We start from the raw sequence: 23160 nt of genomic DNA on the forward strand, positions 1-23160 counted from the left end.
TAAACACAATATGGCTCCCTTGAGCTTTGGGCCGACGGGCTCTTGGACGGCGCACCTGCGTGCCGGTTCTGGCATCGAGGCCTTTGACTGTTGTGTGGTGGCCTTCTCTTCCACCCCTAACAATCTTTCTCTACTGATGAGGGAAGTTATCCCGAAACCCGAGACATGGCTCGGGCGATATCCTAAAACCCGGGACATGTATCGGGTCTAGAGATTCATCAGTCCAACAAGTACCGACTTGCACCCACCTGGGTGATCCTCTAAAGAACTACAAGCACCAGAGTCCCGAGGGGCAATCCGGAGGAGGGGCTAGCGGTGTGCGCTCCATTGATGACTAAACACAATATGGCTCCCTTGAGCTTTGGGCCCACAGGCTCTTGGACGACGCACCTGCGTTCCGGTTCTGGCATCGAGGCCTTTGACTGTTGTGTGGCAGCCTTCTCTTCCACCCCTAACGATCTTTCTCTACTGATGAGGGAAGTTATCCCGAAACCCGAGACATGTCTCGGGCGATATCCTAAAACCAGGGACATGTATCGGGTCTAGAGATTCATCAGTCCAACAAGTACCTACTTGCACCCACCTGGGTGATCCACTAAAGAACTACAAGCACCAGAGTCCCGAGGGGCGATCCGGAGGAGGGGCTAGCGGTGTGCGCTCCATTGATGACTAAACACAATATGGCTCCCTTGAGCTTTGGGCCGACGGGCTCTTGGACGACGCACCTGCGTGCCGGTTCTGGCATCGAGGCCTTTGACTGTTGTATGGCGGCCTTCTCTTCCACCCCTAACGATCTTTCTCTACTGATGAGGGAAGTTATCCCGAAACCCGAGACATGTCTCGGGAGATATCCTAAAACCCGGGACATGTATCGGGTCTAGAGATTCATCAGTCCAACAAGTACCGACTTGCACCCACCTGGGTGATCCACTAAAGAACTACAAGCACCAGAGTCCCGAGGGGTGATCCGGAGGAGGGGCTAGCGTTGTGCGCTCCATTGATGACTAAACACAATATGGCTCCCTTGAGCTTTGGGCCGACGGGCTCTTGGACGACGCACCTGCGTGCCGGTTCTGGCATCGAGGCCTTTGACTGTTGTGTGGTGGCCTACTCTTCCACCCCTAACGATCTTTCTCTACTAATGAGGGAAGTTATCCCGAAACCCGAGACATGTCTCGGGCGATATCCTAAAACCCGGGACATGCATCGGGTCTAGAGATTCATCAGTCCAACAAGTACCGACTTGCACCCACCTGGGTGATCCACTAAAGAACTACAAGCACCAGCGTCCCGAGGGGTGATCCGGAGGAGGGGCTAGCGGTGTGAGCTCCATTGATGACTAAACACAATATGGCTCCCTTGAGCTTTGGGCCGACGGGCTCTTGGACGACGCACCTGCGTTCCGGTTCTGGCATCGAGGCCTTTGACTGTTGTGTGGCGGCCTTCTCTTCCACCCCTAACGATCTTTCTCTACTGATGAGGGAAGTTATCCCAAAACCCGAGGCATGTCTCGGGCGATATCCTAAAACCCGGGACATGTATCGGGTCTAGAGATTCATCAGTCCAACAAGTACCGACTTGCACCCACCTGAGTGATCCACTAAAGAACTACAAGCACCAGAGTCCCGAGGGGCGATCCGGAGGAGGGGCTAGCGGTGTGCGCTCCATTGATTACTAAACACAATATGGCTCCCTTGAGCTTTGGGCCGACGGGCTCTTGGACTACGCACCTGCGTGCCGGTTCTGGCATCGAGGCCTTTGACTGTTGTGTGGCGGCCTTCTCTTCCACCCCTAACGATCTTTCTCTACTGATGAGGGAAGTTATCCCGAAACCCAAGACATGTCTCTGGAGATATCCTAAAACCCGGGACATGTATCAGGTCTAGAGATTCATCAGTCCAACAAGTACCGACTTGCACCCACCTGGGTGATCCACTAAAGAACTACAAGCACCAGAGTCCCGAGGGGCGATCCGGAGGAGGGGCTAGCGGTGTGCGCGCCATTGATGACTAAACACAATATGGCTCCCTTGAGCTTTGGGCCGACGGGCTCTTGGACGACGCACCTGCGTGCCAGTTCTGGCATCGAGGCCTTTGACTGTTGTGTGGCGGCCTTCTCTTCCACCCCTAACGATCTTTCTCTACTGATGAGGGAAGTTATCCCGAAACCCGAGACATGTCTCGGGCGATATCCTAAAACCCGGGACATGTATCGGGTCTAAAGATTCATCAGTCCAACAAGTACCGACTTGCACCCACCTGGGTGATCCACTAAAGAACTACAAGCACCAGAGTCCCAAGGGGCGATCCGGAGGAGGGGCTAGCGGTGTGCGCTCCATTGATGACTAGTTTCCATAATCCGTAGTGACCTGGTGGGAGATGGTCACCCGACCCAATACAGATTTATACATTCACTGATTTCCTCGTCCAGGAGAAAGTTATTCCCCCCTAGTTGGGCCTTTTGTCTGTGAGAAGCATTGATATATCTGCTTGTCATGAGAATAATAACTGAGACTAGCAGAGTAGATCAAAACCTGATCTCATTAAGGGCTGACTCAGGGAAATATTGAAAAAAACAGACTATAAGAAGGAGCATAAAATGGCGAAATTAATGTTATTTTTGCACTGTGGACCTAAACTTTTTATTAGAAAGTGACATCAATATAAAGTTAGTATTTTTGTGGAGTATTCAGCTAGAGTCTGAATACAGTAAATCCCTCAAGTATGCAGAAAAGCACCACAAACATACACTATAGTCAAACAGAAATAGGGTATTTCTTTATGAATGCCCACTTGAATTGAATTTTAGTCCTACAGAAGCAATGACCAATGTAATAAAGGACCCATTGGCGACAAATACCCCATGTACAAATACTGGTCCAAGGTGGACAGTAGACTGGAAGGTATGACACCAGAATCTAAAAGAATAAATATTGTCAGAGAAAAATATTGTGTCATAATTATCACTCAAAAAACATTGACTCATTAAAGTAAATAATATAAAATCGTCAGCCAATGCAGCACCATTTTTAAAAACAATATTTTTTAGCAATGATATTTTAATATATGACCATCATGGAAAGGCTATAAATTAGCATGCACAGTATCCAAAATATTGCTGAATTCAACAAACGTAAGATTTGACAATTGACTTATTTTTCTAAACTTTTGAGGTGAAAAGATAGTAAAGAAATGGGGCAGAAGTTACTTTGATGTTAGATCAACTGAGGGTTTTATCAGTGATGTCACTGACCATATCATGAGTGATCTAATATGTGAGATTATAAGCAGTGCATTGAGGGGGCACAAGTTATAGTTAGCTCATCTAACTATAGCTACTGAAAAGCACTGGTTTTGTACAAGTGAAACCTGAGCCTATAACATCCCTGTAACCTGTATTTGTTTAGTGAATTTCTGATTTTTTTTATTCCATTTCCTAACTATAATTTCCCTGTAACTTTTGTTGTTTTCAGTGTTTCAAAGGTTTTTCAAATGCTAATTCCTAACTGAAACCTCCCTGTAACCTTTGTTTTTTTCGTTGATTTCTTTTTGTTTTTTAAGTAGGAATGGCATTTTCAGAGTGATTGGAAGGGGGGCCGGAGCCTCTGATCAGCTCTCAGGAATCCCGCTGTGCAGGACTTACACACAGTACCAGGAGGGCTTCTTGGCCCCCAAGGTCCCTCAGCAACCAGGAGGACTTCAGTCCTCAACCAGTAGTGCACCAGGAGATGTGTTTTCAAACTGGTGGAGAAAAGGGGCTGGCCACGAAGACCTCGGAGCAATCCCTCAGTGTGGTACTTACTAAAGGTAACAGGAGGGGTAGTTGGCCCACAAGGATGTCCTTGGGGGCCAACAACTCCTCCTTTTACCTCAAGTAAGTCCCACACAGCACAATTGCTTAGATGTCTTTGGAAGTCACACTCTATTTCTCCACCACTCTGCAAATGCACCTACTGGGGAACTCCTGACTGAGGATGACGCCCCCTTTGCTCCAGATGGTCCTTGGGGGCCAACTTTCCATCCTGTTACCTCCAGTAAGTCCAACAGTGGCCATGCCCCCTTTTTCCACCACTCTGGAAACACGCCTCCTGGCACACTAATAGATGGGGATGAAGTAAACTTTACTCCTGAGGGTCCTAGGGGGCCAACTACCACTCCGGTTACCTCTGGTAAGCCCCACACAGCTGAATTCCTAAGATGTTGTGGAGGCAGCGCCACTTTTCTCCAACACTCTGCAAACACACCTCCTGGTGCACTACTGGTTAGGGAAAGAAGTCCACCTTAGTCCTGAGGCCCTCAGGAGTAAAGTGGAATTCATTGCCCAACCAGTAATGCACCAGGAGGTATATTTGCTGAGTGATGCAGAAAGGGGGCATGGCCTCTGACCACCTCTCAACAATCCCACTGTGTGGGACTTACTGGAGGTAACAGGAGGTCTTGTTGGCACCTACGTACCCTCAGCAGCCAAGGGAACTTCCTCCCCCAACCAGCAGCACACCAGGGTGTGCAATTGTAGAGTAGCACAATAAGGGGGTGGGACCTCTGACATCATGCCATAGCTTTTTCTTTTTTTATTATAAAAGGTGGTCCATAGGGATGGGGCAGCACAGCCCCACTCCCCAAGCAGATTACTGCCCCAGCTGCCCCATTCACCGGGGCCCTGCTTTTTCTTTTTTAACAAGGGTTGGACCCACATGGCACCGCTTCCCTGGGCCGATTTTGGCCCTGGGGACCCCCTCCCCCTGGGCCAGGTATTTTTAGGAATGGGGACGGGCAGCTCAGTCCCCTCCCCAGGCCGATTATGGCCCCGGTGACACCATTCCAGAGGCCCATCTTTTTTTTTCTTTACATTTTTGTTTTTAAGAAAGGATTGGGCTCACATGGCACCCCTTCCCTAGGCCGATTTTGTCCCTGTGAGCCCCATCCACTGGGGCCTGCCCTTTACATTTGTATTTATTTATTTAGGTTAAACATCGGTGGGGGGCAGTGCAGCCCCCTCCCGGGCCAATTTTGGCCCAGTCACCCGGGGCATTACCAAAATACTGAGTGTCCTGGTTCCAATCAGAGCACCCAGTTTCTCATGTTGGGGACTGCAGGAGATCCTGAAGGACCTCTCAGTCTCAGCTCCCCGCGCCTGGCATTGCTTTTCGACAGAGAGAGCTGCTGAACATGCATCTCTCTCTGTCTAAATTCAATTCTGCTATGCTTCATGCAAGCAAGAACATTTTACATACTCTCACTTGAACAAAGAAGAGCAGAGTTTGCTAGGACTTGGCGGGAACAGTGCTCCCACCAAGCCATAGCAAACTGCAATGTCCTGGGGGTGAGCTCCCCGGGACATTGCAGGAGCCGGCCTGAAAGGTGGCAGTCCTCTGGGCCATCTAGGGCTCCAGAAGGGGGGTCATGCAGTCCCCCCACCTTTGTTCTAATTTGCCCCATGAAGGTAGTGGTCCCTGGGGCTGCGGGGGCGTCCACATGGCACCCCTGCATCAATTGCAATTAAAGCTCTGGAGAGGTGGTGACCCCCGGGGCGGAGGGGGGCATCCACCGGGCCCCTCTTGTATTATTTTCAAGTAAAGCCCCAGGGAGGTGGCATTTCTTAGGGCTGGGGAGGTCCAAGAGGCACCCCCATTCATGAAATTGCAAGTGTGTGTGGGAGTCCGTACCTTGTTTGGTTTTTTAGGCCAGATCCGTGCTTTTTTGGGCACTGCTGTGTCCCAGTGGGACCAATCGATAGGCCTAGGGGGTCAGGGTGTTCCTGCCCTTCCTCTCCCTTTTGTATTTAATTTGTTGTGGCAAAATGGCTGCCAACACTTGCTGGTTGAAGTGTTAGCAGCCAATCAAATTTCAGTGAGGTTTCAGTAGGATTTTGGGCTCTAAGATATCTATGTTTTTAAAACTTAAATATCTCGGAAACGACAGAATGGATTTACACCAAATTACAAAAAGCGAGCTTTCTATACCAATATCTAGCTTTCTGCCAAAGTTGGTGTAATTCCGTTCAGCAGTCCAGGCTGTTGTCATGCTCAAAACATGAAAAATCCCCTTTGACATAACACGGGGAAAACGAATTTTGGACCTCCATTTTTTATCGGCCCCTGCTTGATGGATCCCCCAAAAACTTTCAACACAGCAGCTGAACCAAAAAGGGGAAGTATTTTGAAAAGCTCAGAAAGATTCGAGAAGAGGCATCAAAGTTATTAGAAAACAATAAACCTTTTCCCCTGGAAACTTTGGTGGTCCTAACAATACCTAGCTACTGTCGACTGCCAGCTAAGTGTTGACCTAGGTACAAGCCAAACTTGCAGGCGGGTGCCTCCGATTGTGAGGGCGGACTCACATAAACATATACGATGCATCTCAATGAAACAGACTCGGATCACTTATGGGCAGTTCATTCCATTTATTCAAGCAAGCGCGTTTCGGCGAGTAGCCTTTCTCAATGCATAATAATAAATGAAATTTGCTCAGTTCTGTTTGTTTCCTTTATATTTTAAAAAGTCACATGGGATGTTCTGCATGGAAATTGGAGTGTGGCAAAGGAAAGAGGACTGTTGCCTTCATAGTCTCCATACTTAGTTTTCAGTCGTCATATTTGCACGGTAGAATTCTCAATTGATTCACATGGAAATACCTGATTGTTTCAAAAAACAATATTAATTAAAGATCTGCATCTCAGAATCAAGTCATATTTCCTCAAATGGATAAAACAAAGCAGGTATTAAATAACATGTTCTCATATGCAAATAGATACTATAAATTGGGTCCTCTTGCCAAATATCTGCCCTGAACGGGCTGGCACAAACCCTACGTGCCAGATTGCTGCTGATCCAGAGATGGTAAATGTAGGATAATTACCTAGCCTTGCCAGCATATATCAAAGTCATTGTACCTCATCACAGCGGGTGTTGGTCCGATGACCGCGATACCCCATATATATATATATTACCTACTGGCGATAGCCAGTAGGTATATATAGTTAGGACCTAGCTACCATAGGAAATCCGCAACATTCTATTGGGAATAACTTTGGCACCGGATGAGGAATTTGCGTGTAATTTTCCGAAATTTAGGCCAGCTCCGCTCCGCTTGTTCCCTTGAAGTTTTGGGGGGATTCGTCATGCGGGGGCCGAGAAAAAAGGGGGGTCCCAAAACGTGTTTTGCCCATGTTAATTTCCATAGGACAAATAGACAAGGCTACAGCCCGAACCGCTGAATGGAATTACACCAAACTTTGCAAAATTGTAGGGACTGGTACGCAGAAGTGCCTTTTCTATATTTGGTGAAAATTGCTCCAGTGGTTTTTATGAAAATTAACTTCATAAACACATATATATCTATATAAGCTTACTGTAAGCTTACTGTACTCTGTACCTTCCCGAATACGAGATGCATTCTGATTGGCTGCCAATGTCTGTCAACACTCCAAAACAGAAATTGTTGGCAGCCATCTTGTACCTCGGTAGACTGAGGCACAGGAAAGCTGAAAAACAAACGTGTAGAACTCAAAAAGGGGGCAGGGTAGAAGCACCCTGACCCCCTGGGCCTGCTCAGGGGGTCCCACAAGGACCCCCAAGGCAAAAAATAAATACATTTGTTTTCTAAATTCAAATTCTTCATCCAAGAAGTGTTGGCAGCCATCTTGGGAGCAATATACATGATAGCACCTCATTAAAAAGCATTGCAGTTATTAGAAGGTTTTAGGACTTTAGTTACATTATAAATCATTTGTTGATGGTACCATACTCATTTTAGGATTTGTGGTGTGTTCTAAGGTGATTTTACCATGTGAAAAAGCCTTCTGCTGGGATATCATGAATCATGTTTGAAAGAAAACTATTATCTCATGCTTTTCCCACAGTGGTTTGGAAGGGGATCTATAAGCTAAACTGAAAGCATATTTTCTGTAAATTCACATTATCTTTCTCAGTCATGTGAGAATGAAGTCTGACATTCTCAGTAAAACATGTACATCCAACAAGGACAGAGACTGTCAGTTGATTCCTTTGTGTTCTACTGCAGCTTCCCAGAGTGTTCTAAAGAGCAACTAGAGCGCTAACAGTCCTACTTATTACAAAGGTATGGCACACCTGAAGTCATCTTGATTGGAATAAAGTGGTAACTCTTAAAACATTTAATTTAAAAAGGAACAAAATGAGGGGGTATATTTTGCCATATTAAGTATGATTAGTGATGCAGAAAGAAAAATTAGGGCACATTTTGAGTGACTTTTCAAATCCTCTTCTATTTCATTAAACAATTCTGACATGCAGTCTCCCAAGATGGCCACCAGAGACAAAAGAGCCCAAATGTAGCCCAAATAGCACCCAGATGTAGCCCAAGTACAGCCCAATGACAGAATGTCCCAGAGTGTTCTAAAGAACAACTAGAGCACTAACAGTCTTACTTAAGATAAAAGTATGGCGCACCAGAAGCCATCTTGATTAGAATGAAGTGGTAAGTCTGAAAACATTTAATTTAAGAAGGAACAAAATGAGGCGGTTCATTTTGCCATAGAAAGTATGATTAGTGCTTCAGAAAGAAAAATTAGGGCACATTTTGAGTGACTTCTCAAATCCTCTTCTATTTCATTACAAAAATTCTGACATGCAGACTGAAACATGCACTTTGAATACGAGCAGCAGACTTCCCTGGTGAGCAGTAGCTTTACTACAGTGATATAATGAGCAACTAGAGTGCTAACATTCAGAATTCATGGCAAATGTGTGACACATCTGAATGCCTGCTTGATGGAACGAAAGTAAACACGCATTGAAAATGCAATAGCCCAGGTGGTCCCACAAGGACAAAAAAGGACCACATTTAAAAAAAAAAAACCTGGTCTGTTTTTTAAAAATTACCCCCGGGGGGACCACATCACGGCGGCATAGTGATAAAGAAGTGTGGGGGGTCCACAATCCCCCCCACACTGCCCCGGGGACCGCCGCCCCTGGGGCAAAGCAACGCAGCCCCTTGGCGCATACTGGAGGCTCCTGGTGGGCTAAATGGCCCCCAGGGACCCACAGTATGCAAGGGGAACTAGTTCCTATTCTGCAAACACGCATGGGGTTGCGCTGCAGAGAGGTGTAAAAAAGAGTGTGGCCTCATTACACCTCCCTGCAATGCAGCCCCCTGGCCCATACTGCAGGTTCCAGGTGGGCTAGTTGGCCCCCAGGGACCCACAGTATGCAAGGGGAATTAGTTCCCCCTCTGCAAAAACGCCCGGGGGCTGCATTGCAAAGAGGTGTAAAAAAGGGTGTGACCTCATTACACCTCTCTGTAATGCAGCTCCCTCGCTTATACTGGAGGCTCCTGGTGTGCTAGTTGCCCCCCAGGGCCCCCCAGTATGCAAGGGGAATTAGTTCCTCCTCTGCAAACGCGCCAGGGGTTGCGCTGCAGAACGTTGTAAAAAGAGGGCGTGCCCTCTGAACACCTGCCTGCAAAAATGTAGTAAATCAGTATAACAAAAATAACAATTAATACATTTAAAAATTGTCATTTAAAAAACCTTTGAAATTCAATGAAAAAACATAGGTTTCAGGCCTTATATAGTTAGGAATTAGCATTTAAAAAAACCTTGCAAATTCACTTAAAAAACCATAGGTTTCAGGCCTTACATAGTTAGGAATTAGCATTTAAAAAACCTTTGAGATTCACTGAAAAAAACATAGGTTTCAGGCCTTATATAGTTAGGGATTAGCTTTTAAAAAACCTTTGAAATTCACTCAAAAATCTATAAGTTTTAGGGGTGTTATAGTTAGCTGGACATTTCACTCATACAAAACCATTGAAATTGCTCCTATATAGTTAGTTGTACTCACTATATTTCGTGCACCCGCAATCCACTGATGATGATGTCACATATTAGATCATTCATGACATGGTCAGTGACATCACTGATGACATCTCAAATGACATCACTGATGACATCACTGATGATATCATCCACGTGACAATCACATACACCTTTTTAATACACTATTAAAAATTTTCATCACTCTTTGTAAAATACAGAGTATCATATTTGAATCCATTGTCACAGCAATACAAGTATCTAAAAATCCACTCAGTGATTCATAGATGTATTCACACATCTAATCACTTACCTGTAGATTCACTCATACATGCTGTCAATGAACAATAGAACACTATCAAAAATACTTATACACCTATATCGACAATAAACAACGGCACACATCCTATTCACATATGAAGTCATCCTACTCACTTATGCAAACAATGGATCATACTTACATATTTACTTAGCAAAACACTTATACAAACACCACTTCATCTATTCATTTAGATAGTAAGTCATACTTAGTGAATTATACATTTATTATTACAAGTATACAGTTATCCATACAGTCACTCACACAATCATTGTGTCTTCTGTATACTTATTTATATACAACAACTGACACATACACTGCCTTTTATTTTTTTAGTTTGTTGGACATGTACCATTGAGAAATATATTTGCTCATCGCCACACCCATAAAGAGATTCACTCACCCAAACTGTTAGAACATGTAGTTTTAACTTCATATATCTACTGAATCAACTATTCACACATCTTTGGACAGTCACACACCCCCCACCGAACCACACACACATTCACACTCCCATACAAATACTCAGTTAACTAATCAATAACTAATATAGACTTTCACATAGCTAGTAACCAACTGTAGAATCAGTTTACACAACAACTGACAAAGTGAGACAGATATTCACACAGTTTAGTCACTATCCACTATATTTAGTGAGACATTATAAATTGGTCAAGTAAACAGTCAATTACACTGTTACTAAATCCTCCATCCAAATATTTATTTATATATATCCACTCATTCTTCAATGCAAATTGCTATATATATAATGCATATTTAAATAACGAAGCAAACCACATTCACTGGATGATGTCATCAGTGATGTCATCAGTGATGCCATTTGAGATGTCATCAGTGATGTCACTGACCATGTCATGAATGATCTAATATGTGACATCATCAGCAGTGGATTGCGGGTGCGCGAAATATAGTTAGTACAACTAACTATATAGGAGCAATTTCAATGGTTTTGTATGAGTAAAATGTCCAGCTAACTATAACACCACTAAAACTTATAGTTCTTTGAGTGAATTCCAAAGGTTTTTTAAAAGCTAATTCCCTATATATATATATCCACCGTTTTGGCTCTTGTTTGCAGACCCCTGGCGCTCTCTTTACCGGTGCCGTACTCCTTAGCAGAGCCTTGATTTTAATTATCCATCACACCTCCTTTGTTAAGGAAATGAGTACGCACTCACAAAGTCCATTATTTCCCAAGATTTTATTCGCAGTGATTTCCAGCATATAAGTAAAAAAATCCAATCCGACGCGTTTCGCTACAAACGTGTAGCTTGCTCACGGCTAATACTATGAAAAGCTTAAGCCACTCCTATTTCTACTAATCCTCATATAATAGCCCACTAGAGGGCAACAAAATGGTATAATTAAAGTAACCTGGATATCCAAGTTTACCAAATTGTTTAGACAACGTAATAATAAAAAATGTGTGAGGATTGTAACCTTAAATCTAGAATAAAAGTCCACTGGAGGGTAGGAATGTATACTTAATAAAGTTGGATAATCTAGAATTCAAAATGGAAAAATATATCGGACTTAATCGTGAGCTGTAAATCGGCCGGTAATCTCCATGTAAGACGCAATGGGAGTCCCTTTGATATAAGGTGTTGACAAAGGTGGGAGAGAATATATATAATATAATAAAATGCAATATAAATAAAAAAAGAAAAATTATGCCAGAAACTTTGAAACATAAAACTTAATTGAAGATGATGTTTAATAACTAAAATTCCCAGCGCACTTCCGATATTAGTAACAGGAAGTGATGCAATGACTTCACAGTTGCTGGCAGACCCTCCGTAGAAATAGGAGTGGCTTAAGCTTTTCATAGTATAAACCGTGAGCAAGCTACACGTTTGTAGCGAAACGCGTCGGATTGGATTTTTTACTTATATGCTGGAAATCACTGCGAATAAAATCCTTTGTGAGTGCGTACTCATTTCCTTAACAAAGAAGGAGTGATATATATATATATATATATATATATATTCACTGAAAAAACCATAGGTTATAGACCATATATAGTTAGGAATTAGCATTTAGAAAACCTTATTTCACTCACACAAAACCATTGAAATTCCATATATAGTTAGTTGCACTAACTATATATCGCGCACCCGCAATCCACTGCTGATGATGTCACATATTACATCATTCATGACATGGTCAGTGACATCACTGATGACATCACTGATGACAACATCCAGTGATTATGTGTTTCTGTAAAGTTTAAATATGTTTTACATATTGAAGAATGAGTGGATGTATAAGTGTCTGAATGAAGGTTTTAGTAGGTGCGTGATTGACTGTATGAGTGAGTGATTAAATGCGTCTTACTAAATGCACGGGTTAGTGACTAAACTGTCTGAAAGTGTGCATCAGTATGTCTGTTGTTGTGCAAGCTGCTGCATGTGTTGATCAGTAGCTATATAAGTAGCTATATGGGTTATTGATTGGTTGCACAAGTATTTGTATGGGAGACTGAGTGTGTGTATGGCTGGCTGGGAGGTGTGTGACTCTGTGCAGATCAATGTGTACTTGTATCAGTGATTCTATAAGAGAGTAAGTATGTGTTAGTATATGTTTGAAAATGTAAGGTACTCTATGTTTAACTGTGTAGATTAGAAAATGGAAGTGTGATTGATTCTTTACAGGACTGACTAGGTGTGTGAGTAACTCCATGGATGAGTGGCAGAGTGTGAGTGTCTGTATAGGTGTATGAGTGCATATGATAGTGTTGTAAAGATGAGTGATTGTATGTATGAATGATTGTATGGGTGAATGAGTGAATGTGTGTGTAGACGTAGGAATCAGGGAGTGCGTATGTAGTAACTAGTATTGGTGTGTCAATGGTTTCAAAAATTATACTCTGTATTTAACACTGGGTGTAACAGAGGTTATATTAAAGTGTGAGGAGATGCATTGTATTGTCACATTAATGATATCATCATTGATGTGACCATTGATGTCAAAAGAGATATCATCAGTGATGTCATTTGAGATGTCATCAGTGATGTCATCAGTGATGTCACTGACCATGTCATGAATGATGTAATATGTGACATCATCAGCAATGGATTGCGGGTGCGCGATATATAGTTAGTGCAACTAACTATATATGGAATTTCAATGGTTTTGTGTGAGTGAAATAAGGTTTTCTAAATGCTAATTCCTAACTATATATGGTCTATAACCTATGGTTTTTTCACTGAATTTTCAAGGTTTTGTAAATGTTAATTCCTAACTATATATGGTCTATAACCTATGGTTTTTTCAGTGAATTTCATTGGTTTTTTAACAGCTAATATCTGTAGCTGTAAAATGTATTCTTCTTTAAATCCAAAAATATATTTTATATGTTTATTAATAATTTTTTTTTTTTATATTTTTTTTTCTTCGTTCCCGCTTCGCGAATCGGGAAACTTCCCGTTAGCTGACCTTGATGCCGCGAAATAGACCGCGAGCCGGTAAACGTTTCTTTACCGCAACTGCCGCGTTAGAAAACAACATCGTGACGCCTCCCGTCCACATGACGTTTCGCGTTGTTGCGTGATACGTCATATGACGTGCTACGTTAGCGAACTGGTACGCGAAGCGAGGCGCAAAGCGCAGGTTTCTGGAAGCAAACCGGGAGGCCCTGCAAAGCGCTAACGTAAACACAGCAGGTCATGTGACTTGGTAATAACACTTTTCATTGGTTCATTTCACTTTTGGTTTCCTAATGATGTAAGACTAGGTCATATAATCTAAAATGAACACTTTTCATTGGTTGAGAACTATTGTTTTTCCCAAATGATGAAAATCCCTCCTTCTTTCCTCACTCTGACTTTCATCATTGTGAGAGAAAGACCCTTTGTTACCAGTGAGCAATGGCTTCTTTAGTAGCTTCAGCTGGTCCTTCCCCACCACCTCCACCACATCCAAGGAAGAGTGGACCACCTGCTGAAGTTATAATTCAGCAAGAAGAGGAAGAAGAGGAACAGGACGACGAGCACGAAGAGAGACACTTTTTGCCTGAGGAGCCCAGGACGTCTCACCGGAAAGAAAACTTCATTTGGCAATTTTTTAAAATTCCCAAAGGTCAGAAAAAAGTAAATGCAAGATACGTAACTTGCCTTATATGTCAAGATAGACTGTCCAGAGGGACCGAGAAAAAATACAGTTTCGGAAACTACACAATGCATCGCCATATGACTAGGTGGCATCCTAACAACTACAGTGCTGCACAGTTTCGTAACGACCTAGATAATCTCCCTATTATGGCCAGAAGATCTGTTGTACCGGAAGTAACGGGACCAGAGGGCAGGGAGATGGTGCCAAATATACAAACGAGATTTCGTGAAGTAAAACAAGTCTGCGTACATTGCAGTGGATTCATTTGCTACGGAGAAAGAAGCATCACTCTGATCAACAGAGCTATTGACAATCATGCTCATGTTTGTCCGAAACGCCCCAAACAATAAATTCTTTTTTTGTTTTGTTGCTCCTGTTGAGCCCTTTACAATGAATCGTTTTCGTTGCCCCCTCCGAAAAACCCCCCAAAAAAATATAAAACTGTTCAGAAAAATTCAAAAAAAGTAAAAAAATGTTCAGAAAAATAATAAAAAAAATATAAAACAACAAAAACAATAAAAAAAAAAGTTCTTTTCAGAACTACCTCCCCGGTATTAAAAAATTGGTACAATATTTGGAACTGTGCCAACCTCTATTTCTCTTAGTTCGCTTCCCAGTTCGCTCGCCGGTACGCGAACCGGAAGCGAACCAAAAAACAGTAAGTATAAGGGAAGGAAACAGACAGTTATGTTAAAAGAAAGACAGCTATAGGGGAGTAAACTAGAGATACTATTACCCGTAATCCACTGCTGATGATGTCACATATTACATCATTCATGACATGCTCAGTATGTATGGAAAGGGGCAGATTTATATTAACTAGCACATCCCCAGAGATGCACCAGTTAACGTGCACCGCTGCTCTGCCACCCACGGTCTGCCGCATTTACAATCAGATAGGACAAAGCTGCATCAAAACCCTGCGCCTGCTTGAAGCAGGCATAGATCTTGATGCAGGTAGGCTGAAAGCTAAAGCAACAACTAAGTGTCGTGTGCAGAAGTTGCAAAAAAGTAAAAATGGCGTTTAAACCAGTAATGTGCCCATGCTAACTTAACACAGTGTAAAGATATCCAGGATCTACATCAGTTTGGGGTTCACGAACCTGGCAGATACAAGGCACTGAGGCTTTGCACCGTGCATATCTCATCCCAAATCATATGTTGTTTGTGAATGAAACAATTTCCCAGACCAAATGCTTTGGATTGGCTACTTCTAAAAAATTAAACACCCCTACTATCCCGGAGTTAGAGGAATATGATGGTTGGAGTAATTTTACTCGGTTGTCCATTAAAAATTTACAGGCCCTACTCCATAATTCTTCCTTTAACATTTCCAGTATAAATCCAAAAGGTTGGCTGCTTTGGCAACGTGCCTTATCCACGGTTTAATAACGCTGCCTTTTGCTTTATATAAGTTTTCAAATTGTATGAAATATATACCAATAGGTCGTTATGCACCTTTAGGTAGTGGTTTTCTTCATGAGGTCTGGTCGCTTCCATACACATACAGATGTTTCAAAGATGATCAAGAAGTTTATCTGAATGGAGAGGAATGCACTGAGACGCCAGATCATTCACTAATGTGTAGGCACATACAGTTACACGGTTCATGCAACAAACACCGACCAAATATGGCTTGCGTGTTGCAAGGCACGCCAGTTCCTGCTATCATCCCCACGTTCAAGTTGTTTGAAAATGGTAGTTATTTGATGCTCAATAATGAAGATTGTTCTGGGTTAATTAAAAGTATTCCTTTTATCGTAACAGTAAGTGAACGGGTTATTTGCTGCAGAAATGTTCTATTTCCTCCCACACATGAACATAGGGAGTTTTCAATCTGGCCACAAATACCAACCTTGGGAGCAGATTTCAACGGCATGGCAAGAATAAGAGCTCTTTTGTCTCAGAGAGAGGTGGCCTTGAGTTCGGCCCGTGAAACTTTCGTGCTTCACATAGCGAACACCCGTACAGAGGTGCAGACTCTTTTCAATACTGATTCGCCTTTCCATTTCAGCAAGATGGTTCGGACTATCGTTAACGCGTCCTCCACAAAGGCCCTGGTGCACTTTTTTAAAGTTGTTACCAGTGGTCTCGTGACTTCATTTGAGAAAATCTTTGGAGTCATCCCTGCTTTCTTTCATTCTATTTTTTCCACTGTGCTTCGTGGATTCCCATTTTTACTTGCATTACCAGCGGACGCTCTTGTGCTTTTTTACATTTTTAAATATGGATGTCCCTCCTGTGCAAGCTCCCGCCCTGCAGCTGCTGACACTGTTCCGCAATCGCATGCTAGAATATTATGGCACAATGCCATTGGCGATATTAAGCACGGCATATGGATTATCTTTTCGATTCTCCTACTTCACCTGTGTCCAGCCTGTATTTCACTGCCTGACCTGTGATTTCGATTGGGCCATTGATTTGTGTCTCTGCGGACCGGTTTCTCCTGACGTCGACTTTAATCAGCTGATGACTCCTATCATTACTCACGAGTTGGTTTGTCCTGGCGAAAGGATTATGGCTGTGGCATTGATGCATGGACTAATTGGTCCCTGGAATTTACTGGCGGCAACACAGTCTTTCTTGGAACAGAGCTTTCTTGAAAACCCACCGAGCTGTCCTCTGATGGTGATAGAGGATCCGGTGCTGGGAGAGCACGTATGTTCTTTTCCGCTTTTAAATTGGATGGCTGAACTGTTTTCGGATGAAGACGGTGACTTCCTATTGGAGGCTGTTGCAGCTTATTTTGCATACACAGTTATGTCATAGACCTTTTTCATGTTTGATATGCTGAGTACTAGCATTTCATTGACAATTCATTGACTTATTTGTCAAGTTTTTATTATTTAGCTTGCCTATTGGCTTAAGACTCGATAAAGTACTTGGCTGTTTTATTTTTCTTTAGCATTAAATTTTCCTACTTTTTAATGTTTTACCTTGCGGACCGTCCACATATAAAGTTGCAATCTGCTCTCATGAGATGGCACTTCTATTATCTTATTCAGTTCGTTTCCGGATCATGGGGAGGTGTCATCTAGGTCCTGGATATCTTTACACCGTGTTAAGTTAGCATGGGCTCATTACCGGTTTAAACGCCATTTTTCCTTTTTTGCAACTTCTGCACACGACACTTAGTTGTTGCTTTAGCTTTCAACCTAGTAGTTCATCGTGGTTTACATGAGAATAATATGTTATTGCTCTACTATCTGCTTTGCTTGTTAAACTATATCTGTACAGCGAGTGCTGAAGTTTCAAGAACAACACGATACAGAATTGTTATGAGGTCTGATCTCCACGACTTCATACTCATAACATAAGTGCAGCTTCTGCCAATTCTGGGCATGAGGCGGGTTTTATATTGCTTTGCCGAACACACATACACAACAGTTGATGCGGTTCACATGAAGAGAGAGCTGGTGTATGCTGATGTGATTCCTTCAAATCTAAGACACTAAAGTATGGGCACGCCCTAAACCAACACAAACAGACCTTCTTAGCAAATAATATAATATGTGTATTAGGGAGGGTGAGATATAAGCAGCCGCGGGCCGTGGAGGGAGTTACGGTGGGGCAGGGAGGCGGGGAGGGGGAGGGGCAGGGTGGAGCCCTCTCCACCCTGCCCCTCCCCCTCCCCGCCTCCCTGCCCCACCGTAACTCCCTCCACGGCCCGTGGCTGCTTATGAGTGTTGCTAACTCTTATTCATTTACAGCATGTTAACATACTGTCACCATTCGCTTTTTATGTACTAGTAACTATGCTGGTAATTTTGCTACTGATAATATGTGTACTTGTATTATCTAAGATACTACGCCTGAGAAGACGGCATTAGTAAATAAACATTTCAAATACACATGTGTTCTTCTTAACTCCATGTTCTGGTTTCTAAGAAATATATAACGACCGACTGTTCATGAGTTCCACGTATCCTGAGGTACTATAAGTTCATATTCTGGATTGTCTAAACATTGAGAGTTTGTTATATCCAATGTGACACTGTACCTAGCTTGCTAAGGGGTTTTTGATTACTAAGGTGAGTTTTGGGGCACCCTAATTCGCCGAGGTTCCAATCCTCTGTCCACAGTTCTGTGTGAGAACAGAAACCCTGCGACAGGGGCACCCCCGACCCTTGCTGGAGCTTCATCACACTTGCGATACAACTCCTGCAATGCGCCACCTTTACGGCACAGATACATCACGCATCTGTGCTGTTTTTGCCCCATGATGCGCCGCATTGTAAATGCAGCACACCATAGGTGACGGAACAGCGGCACAGAATGACTAACACATCCCTGGTGATGCGCTAGTCATCATAAATCTATCCCTATGCTTCTTATCTTGTTAGAGATGAACCGCCATATGTATCATCAAAGTTTTTTGCATTTCCTAAATAGCGAACTTTAAGGAATAAATAGCGATTCTTTACCATTCCTAGTTTGCGATGAGCTATTTGCTAATTACAAATTACCCATTCATTTCCTTCATTTCCATAGGGCGGTTGGACTCACTTTTAGCTCGAACGGCTGAATGGATTTCCACGAAACTTGGCAAAATTGTAGGGACTGGTAGCCCGATGTGCCTTTGCTATGTCTCAAGATATATGCTCCAGTGGTTTCTACGAAAATTAACTTTGAAAAATATATATTGGGCTACATTGGCCTATATATATGTTGGAGCCCAAATGTAGCCCAATGAAGCCCAATGAAGCCCAATGTAGCCCAATGTAGCCCAAAGATGGCCGCCAGAGACAAAAAAAACAAATGTAGCCCAAATATCAGCCAGATGTAGCCCAACTATAGCCCAGTGACAGAATGACCAATCAGCTTCGCAAACCTCCGTTACGCGAAGCGGAGCGCTGTTACAGATATATATCTTTTTTTGAACGTTAATTTCTCAAAATCCACTGGAGCACATATATTGAGACCTAGCAAAGGCACATCGGGCTACCAGTCCCTAATATTTTACCAAGTTTCGTGCAAATCCATTCAGCCGTTGGATTATTATTATTATATTTTTTTTTGCCCCGCGGGGCCCTTTTAAAACCTCAACATCAAACCTAGGGGGTCAGCGAGGATCTACTATGCCCCCTTATGGTCATTTGCCCCTTCGCTTTGGCCTCCTCTTGTCTCTCGATCCTACCGAGAGACAAGATGGCGGCCGCTACGGACTGTTTGGAATGTTTACAGACGCCGGAGAACCAATCAGCTTCGCTTCACAAAGCTCCGTTGCGCGAAAAGTACGCGTACTGGAGCGCTGCCCGGTCCGCTGTTACAGATATATATCTTTTTTTAAACGTTAATTTCTCAAAATCCACTGTAGCACATATATTGAGACCTACAAAAGGCACATCGGGCTACCAGTCCCTACAATTTTGCCAAGTTTCGTGCAAATCCATTCAGCCGTTCGGGCTAAAAGTGAGGCCAACCGCCCTATGGAAAACTCAATGTTAAAAACACGTTTTGGGACCCCCCTTTTTTCTCGACCCCCCCTGGACGAACCCCCCCCAATTTTCAGGGGCTGCTCAGAAACAAAATGTGCCATTTTCCTGAGAATTTCAGCCAATTCCGTCCACAAACGCCAAAGTTATTTGACATAGAATTTTCAAAAATCCCATAGAGAAAAAATCCTAACTATATATACCTACTGGCGACCGCCAGTAGGTAATATATAACAGCTCCAAAACACCAGCCAGATGCACACATGAGCGGGTGCACACAAAACGGGGGTGTGCCCGTTAGAATGATCAATGCTTCCAAGATCCACGGATACTCAATCCATAAAGAACGTAGCACACGCAGGGGGTAGTTCCACGAAGATTTTATTACGGGAACTTTACAGCAACAAGACGCGTTTCGCCATCAGGCTTTGTCAAATTGTGCAGAGAGCCGAGGCGCCCGTCTGCCTTAAAAGACGTCGTCCAAAATCTGAGGATATTGGGTCACATATCTCAGAAGGAGTCTGGATAGAATATATCACCAGCCACTTTAACAACTGTATGGAAAATGCAGGAGAACGAACGGCCAATCGAGGGCTCTCAAAGAAATCAGTTGCAGTTTGTATACCTCTAGCTAGTACACCCGAGCTAAAGGTGCAGCAATGCCCAGCCACAGGAAGCAGATCGCTGGGAATAATAAACAATTTGCAACCACTCCTAATACAAAAACAGATTGCTAAAGGGAGGAAAGAAGGTGCCCCAGGCCCAAATGGCGTACCACCAGCCCTGTTCAAAGCTAAGAGCAAAGAATGGGCAGATATTTTACAACCACTGTTTTTGGAAATTAGATTGCAAAACAGAATACCAGAAGCCTGGAAGGGCTCAACAATAGTTCCAATACATAAAAAAGGAGACAAGGCCGAGCCTAACAACTACCACCTAGTTGCGCTAATTGACAACGAAGCGAAGTACTTTGCGGGAACTATTCTAGAGGAGCTTACACTTTGGGCAGAGACAATTCATATGATACCACTGAATCAGACTGGTTTCCGTAAAGCAACCAGCACAGCTACAAATATCCTCGCAATTTCTCTAGCAATTGACGCAGCAAAAACTTCCAATTTACCATTACATCTATGTTATATTGATTTTAGTGCTGCTTTTGACAACAACGAGAGAGGCAGACTTTGGGAGAAATTGACACGATGGGGCATTCCGCAGTCTACTCTAAACATCTTAATGCTCCTACATACGGACACCTGGGTGCAGGTAAAACTAGGTGGAGGGACTCATCTCTCCTCGAAAGTACCAACCACGAGGGGATTGAAGCAAGGTTGTGTGCTTGCTCCAACCTTGTTCAGTCTATTCATGGCTGACCTTCCTAATCGGCTGGATGCTTGTAACTCCCACGCCCCCAGGTTGGGAGGGAAAACTATAACCAACCTCATGTACGCTGACGACGTAGTTTTGCTAAGTCATACTCACGTTGGCCTGCAACATCTACTAACTGAAATGCAAAACTACGCAAAAGAAAACAACTTAAAAATAAACTTGTCCAAAACAAAGTCAATGTCAATTAACAGCAAAAAAAGCTCACAGAAACACTGGTTCCTTGGTGGCATCAAAATCGAACATGTAAGCGAGTACAAGTACTTAGGGGTTGTATTCGATAAAGAAGGCTCATTCTGGCGCCAAAAAGAGGAAATAAAAAGGAAAGGTCTGCTAACTGCCTTAACGATGAAAAATCTGGCAAACAAACTAATGGGACCGACATTGACCCCACTATTGAAGGCAGTTCAGGCTAAACTTCTTCCCTCGCTAACTTATGGTAGTGAGGCAATGAGGGGTAGAGATGCTAAAGAGCTGGATAGGACGTTGGTCAAAGCCTATCGAACTATGTTTTGTCTTCCGTCTTATACGTCAGCAGCACAAATAAGGCTGGAGTTTGGCCTCCAACAACAAGTCTTGGCTAGATACGGGGCTTACATCATATGCTGGCATAAGATAAGCAAGGCCAATCCAGACACGTTGAACTATCTGCTTTGGCAAGACTTACAACATAGGGAGTTTTCCCAAGCAAGAAACTACCTTAAATCAGCCTTAGATTCTACCAAATTGTCTGGACTATGGGAGGCGCAACTCGGCCAACCTAATTTCAAAAAATTGGTCTGGAAAAGCATAAAACTATCCTCCTTACTTAACGACAAGGCAGCCTTCTCGAAAAGATCCCACGCCTGGATGACCCTCAGCTCGTACAAATCGCTCACCCCACAACCATATTTCAATCAGCCTTACTCGAGGGTGACAAAAATGAATTTCCTAAAGTACAGACTGGGGATGCTTCCATGTACTCAACATTTACCACCATGGTTGAGGACCAAAGGCCAAGCTGCCTGCAGACTGTGTAACAACAAGAATGGTGACATTCTGCACGTAATTTGCCTATGTGAAGAACTGCGTCAAGTACGGTCTCAATTTCTAAAAGATTCATTCAACCAGAAAGAGATCCGCACCAGAAGGCAAGCAGTGCTGGCCTGCTTTAACCCAGCGAACATCCAATTAAATTGCAGACTGGTAAAATATCTAAGGATGGCCGAACAAAAAAACGGGGCTAAAATCTCTTCTCTGACTGCGTGTGAAACAGCTACCGGAAGTGGACAAGGAGCTATGGCGGGAACTTAACCGAAACAAGCAGAGACAATCTCGCCATGATATCCAAGCACGCGTGACCCATTGACTGCTCCAAATACCGTAATTTGACCATGTATTATCACAATGCAGTATTTTATTCTAATTCTTAAAATGTTTTTAACCACGGATTATGACTTTTATAGTGTAACCTTTTGCAATGGTTTTAATTAACTATGCCAATAAACTTTTTTTTTTTCTTTTTTTTTTTAAAAGACGTCATTCAAAATGTGAAGTGCAAAGAAGGACTGTAATACAATTATCAAAAGTGGCCGCCATCTTATAACGATGTAAATATCATTAAATAGTGATCATACAAGCAGCCCCGGTTTAAGTATAACCAAAATTGTTCAATGTAAATACATATGTACATTCTCAACATTCACCACAACCGTCCGGACTCCGAACACGATGTGTTTCCCATGATTAACTGTAATAGTCCGAATGTGTGCACATAAATGAAAGAAATCACGCCCTGAATGGGCATACCTGAACCATAAACATAATCACAGAACTGAAATGCGGAAAGGACTATAGTACAATGCATAGCACCAAGAACAGCCGCCCTCTTATGGCGTGTACACAAGCTACGATGACTTTAACAATATGCAAATACGGGTTATAGATATAACAATTGCATATGTACATTAGCGCTCTTGAATATAAATCCATTCATAGAGTGCTGCTCCTGCTATTGCCCATATATCCGCACACGAATCAAATCTTGCCCTGAATGGGCATATATGTGTTAATAGCTTCCAATATATAGAATGCTCTTCTCTCAAACAGAATGACCCT

This window comes from Lissotriton helveticus, chromosome 8 (genome assembly GCF_964261635.1).
Source record: "Lissotriton helveticus chromosome 8, aLisHel1.1, whole genome shotgun sequence".
Classification (NCBI taxonomy): Eukaryota; Metazoa; Chordata; class Amphibia; order Caudata; family Salamandridae; genus Lissotriton; species Lissotriton helveticus.